Source organism: Octopus bimaculoides, chromosome 17, assembly GCF_001194135.2.
Source record: "Octopus bimaculoides isolate UCB-OBI-ISO-001 chromosome 17, ASM119413v2, whole genome shotgun sequence".
In the NCBI taxonomy this organism is placed as follows: Eukaryota; Metazoa; Mollusca; class Cephalopoda; order Octopoda; family Octopodidae; genus Octopus; species Octopus bimaculoides.
The window spans coordinates 46,023,551-46,028,733 of record NC_068997.1 but is presented as its reverse complement, the minus strand read 5'-3'; the positions used below and the strand labels follow the sequence as shown (position 1 = coordinate 46,028,733).

General features: G+C 39.3%; 1 protein-coding gene across 1 annotated transcript in view; it reads left to right on the top strand.

Moving 5' to 3' along the window:
• The first annotated feature begins 4,633 nt into the window (after nt 1-4,633).
• Nucleotides 4,634-5,183, top strand: part of LOC106879425 (SAFB-like transcription modulator) — a 20,452-nt gene continuing 19,902 nt past the window's right edge. The window contains exon 1 of the mRNA XM_014928981.2: nt 4,634-4,761. The gene's annotated coding sequence lies outside the window, so the exon portion shown is untranslated. The remainder of the gene's footprint in view (nt 4,762-5,183) is intronic.

Genomic DNA, 5,183 nt, shown 5'->3' with positions numbered 1-5,183 from the left:
CGGAGACATGAACAACAGTGATATGATCCGACCCAATGACCGGTGCCTTGGTAACCCCATGAACACAACAGGGCGCGATGCTACTGGAGCATTTGTTGCCAGTAGCAGCAGTGGTGGGATGGGGCGGAACCAGAGACCTGATAACATGTTTGGCAGCTCTCAACCACAAGGTGGGATGATGATGATGAATACACATGGTGGCAGCAACAACATGGGTGGACGTGTGCAACAGCCTCGCTTTAATACTTACAACATGATGGGATCCATGTGAAACTCAAACTGAGGACCAAGGGGTAGGAATTTTGGCAGGGTGTTTGACTCAGAGGGGCAGATGGAACCTGAGACAGATAATAAAACCCTGCCCTACAGCCATATATCACCCCGCAACCTTCATTCCAATTGTCTCTGAGTGCTTGGTTCCTGAACATCCAATCATATTTCTGTCCTTCCATATTTTTCTAACTGACACATGTGCACACACACACACACACACTGTGTGTGCACACATACACCCAGAACCACACTAATAGCTTAGGAGTGAAATTTAGGATTTCTCAGTTTTCTGTTATTCTGTGTACCGTAATTTCTGTTTTTATTTCAGATTCTTCAGTTTTTGGGTGAACCACGCTAATAGCTTTTGAATGAAAATAAACATTTGTTTTCAGAAAATGAAGGGTAATGATACATATTAAGCATACACTGAGTATGTATTTAATAGAAAACCATAATAATATTATAACATTGACATAATGAATTATTTAGCCACATGAGTGCCATTTTGATGGATAACTTCACAAACCATATTAGTCATAGAAAGCAGTGAGCTGGCAGAATTGTTAGCACACCAGGCGAAATGCTTCGTGGTATGTTATCTGCTAATACGTTCTGAGTTCAAATTCCACCGAGGTCAACTTTCCTTTCGTAGTTTTGGAGTCAATAAATCAAGTTCCAGTCGTGCACTGGGGTCGATCCGATTGACTAGCTCCCGACCCTGAAATTTCAGGCCTTGTGCTTATAATAGAAAGGAATTTCTTAATAACAGCAGGTTGGACTGCCTCTTCTGCAGTTTTGATGGTTGCCCATAAAAGATCTTTTGACGTAAATTGGCATAAACATCTTGTTTAATGATGGATCGAAGATTTTCGATAGGGTTTGAGAACTGGTGATGCTAGTGGTCACACCATCAACCTCTCACCTTGTATGTTGTAAGACCCTAGGAATGTTTGGGTGGTCCTAGCAGAGTGGGAGGGAGCATTGCCATGCCTAAATACGAGATTCCTTAGAAGTGATAGCAGTATGTCATCCAGCCAGGGATCCAAGAGCTCCTTCAGGAGATTGCTGTAGGCTGCTAACAAGTCTGTCCCCAATGATACCAGCCTGCAACATGACTCCCCCACCCTGTTGGTGATGCTCATCTCCAAAATGGACCGAACCATTTGCCCGACCATCAGGTTCATCAAGGGTTGCTTTGGTTTCATCAGTGAATAGAACACAACTTGAGTTTAATTTCATACCATTGGACCCATTGAAGCCTCAACCTCCCATAAGGAGGCAGTTTCAGGGGTATTCGCATAGAAGCCATGGTCCCAAGGATGTGATTTCTGGTGGGTTTTGGTACGTGAGGAAGTCTGGAGGCAGTGAAAATGGCTTTGCTTGTTTGTGCAGGTTTCTCATGTATTTAGCCAATATTCCTTAAATCCCTAGCTGTCATAGTCTTGGCAATCCCACAATTGGATCGTTTCTTCCTTGGCTCCCATGTGGCTAAATAATTCATTATGTCAATAAATGTTATATTGTTATTATGGTTTTCTGTTAAATATATACACAATGCATGCTTAATATGTATCATTACCCTTCATTTAAAAAGAAAAAATGTCTAGATGGGCTGTCTTCATTCAAAAGTTAGTGTGGTTCACCCAAAAAACTGAAGAATCTGAAATAAAAAAAAAAATAATCACATTACACAGATTAATGAAAGCTGAGAAAAGTTTATCACAGAAAACTGAGAAATCCTAAATTTCACTCCTAAGCTATTAGTGTGAATCTGGGTATGTATGTGTATATATACTCTTTTACTCTTTTACTTGTTTCAGTCTTTTGACTGTGGCCATGCAAATCGACCCCAGGACTTATTCTTTGTAAGCCCAGTACTTATTCTATCGGTCTCTTTTGCCGAACCGCTAAGTTACGGGGACATAAACACACCAGCATCAGTTGTCAAGCGATGTTGTGGGGACAAACACAGACATACAAACACATACATACATATATATATATATATATATACATATATACGACGGGTTTCTTTCAGTTTCCATCTACCAAATCCACTCACAAGGCTTTGGTCGGCCCGAGGCTATAGTAGAAGACACTTGCCCAAGATGCCACGCAGTGGGACTGAACCCGGGACCATGTGGTTGGTATGCAAGCTACTTACCACACAGCCACTCCTACGCCTATATATATATATATATATATATATACATACACATACATACACACACACATTGCCTTCTTCCTATCTCCACACCTCTCCTCTTTTACTGTCTTTATTTATTTCCTGCATTTTGTTCTTATCTTTCTATTATTTCCTCCTACTTCACATATTTGACTATATTAACAATGAAAGAGGAGATGGCGGGGGGGAAGAACCCAGACATTGTATTTACTAGGTGGTAGGAGAGGGGGAAAAAGAGCAACCAAAGAATGTAATAAAGAAGTAAAAAAAGAGACCACATAGAATGTAATATATGGAAAAAATAAATTTTATTCACTACAAAACACAAAGGATTTTGATTGTTATTTCTCACTGCTTCATGTACTCTTCTTATTTTGCTTTATATCTCAATTGTTTCCTTTCCTCTCTCTGAATCCTTGTCACTGCTGTTATGACACTGTCTTCATCAGTAAGAAGACTTTATTGATGTTTGTATTTGGTGCATGTAGAGTTGATGGGCCTGCTCCTCCTTTGTATCTTCTCTCCTTCCTTAAAAAACTGTTCGGTTGGATTGAACATATCAGGGACAAATGGTCTTTTGACATATAGCTTTCAGATTTGTTGGGGTATACTAACTTCCCTGGTTATGTCATCAAAACAGCCTACTGTAATGAGATGCTAGTTTATATCATAGCAATCTTTCTCAATTTGTTGAGACTAATCTATTTCTTAAGCTTTCGGTGCTTTCTACTCCCTAGTTAGTCACCATGTGTAATTATGATTCTTCAAAATTGCACAGAACATAAATCTGAAAATTTTTTTAGATAAAGTAAAGGGAGAACTGAAAACCTTTTTGAATTTAATATCATCATCCTTTAACAGGCTCTCTCCATGCTGGTATGGTTTCTATGACTGCATGCCCTTCCTAATGCCAACCACTTTTGTTATGGAGTGTACTGAATACGTTTTTCTTGGCACCATCACTCGAAAGCTCAGCTTGCAACTTGCATGACTAAAGGGCCTAATGGGGCCCCCTATAACTTAACAACCCATGCTAGCATGGAAAGCGGACGTTAAACGATGATGATGATGATGATGACTGAGGGAGAGAGAAAATGGGATGATTTCTTTTGGCAAGGTCATAAAGAAGGTAAAGTATGTTGAAAGGAACAGATTATATTTGTGAGAAGGTGATAATAATGTAACAGAGCAGTCACTATTATGAGATGGAGCATTTTAAAGAATAGGGGAAAGAGAAGGGACTAGTGTCAGTGATTAGCGGGAAAGGGAGTGACAGAGTAGTAAGGGCAATGAAAGATAAGTTGTGTAGAGAGAGACCTGGCAAAGGGAATGTAAAAGAAAACAAATGAGGTTCCACACCAAAATAGTAAACTAGGGATCCACAATGATATTCTAAGAGCCATTGGAAAAATTTTGCATTAGAAACAGCTAGGCTTTTTCTCAAACATTTTACATAATTTCAGCCTACACAAGTTTGTGGGAAAGACAAACTAGTTTTTAATTATCAAATGGCTATGGGGTCCACCGGAATAAAATAGTAATCTAAGGGATCCATAGATGAAAAAAATGGTTGAGAATCCCTGGTCTTAGAGAGTCATTGAAAAAGAAAAGGGTGGAGTGGGTGAGTGAGCAAGCTTTACATGGTGAGACAAATGAGGAAATGGGCATAAGTAGATAAAATGGGAGATCAGGGGTTCAAACTGTGGCAAGTAATGCTGGCTTTGTATATTTGGATCCCACTAAACCTGCATTAGCTGCCATCCTTTGATCCCCTGACCTCCCATATATATATATATATGTGTGTGTGTGTGTGTGTGTAAATACATACAGACCCCAGCCTCTGTCAGTTCTCTTGTTTTGCCACATATGGTCTTGAGTTTTTACCTGTAATTTTGGATTTTGTCCCTAATATTAATATATATATATATATATGTATGTATGTGTGTGTGTATATGTTTGTGTGTCTGTGTTTGTCCCACCAACATCTCTTAACAACCGATGCTGGTGTGTTTATGTCCCCGTAACTTAGCGGTTCGGCAAAAGAGACGGATAGAATAAGTACTGGGGTGGATTTGCTCGACTAAAGGCGGTGCTCCAGCATGGCCGCAGTCAAATGACTGAAACAAAAGAGTAAATTCCCCAAAATACAGGTCCTGCCATCTAGTGCTGAAAAGAACAGCTTAGACAGGGGAGTTAACTACTAATTGCAACCAACCTTCAATTGCATATCGTGGATGGCTTTAAGCATGCTGGAAGATGGTATCTTGGCAAGATTATTGGAAATGAATGTCCAGAAGAGCTAAGTAAGCAATATTTCCTGTTAAATATATCTACATAGGGAATAAACGAATCCGACATGCGTCTGTACGACACACACGCATGTTCGTACGAACGCACATGTCTGTTGAACGGTAGAATTGTTTTACTTAAGCCATTTACTCGCATCATAACTTTTTTATTTTCAGAAAATTTTTACGAATCTATGTTTTATACACGGGATGCAAAACCAAGAATAAAAAAAAAAGATTTGTTGGTGTGTGATTTAAGGACTATTTAGCTGTTATTTTTAGCCTATCTCCCAACCACTTAATACCCTTCTCTACGAAAGATCGCCTACCTTTCTTTGTCACTCTGATGATGATGTTGTTTTACAGTATCTTTCTTCTAAATAAACGCATTTAATAATCCGTTGCTTGGATTTAAACCCAAAATTCGAACTCCGATT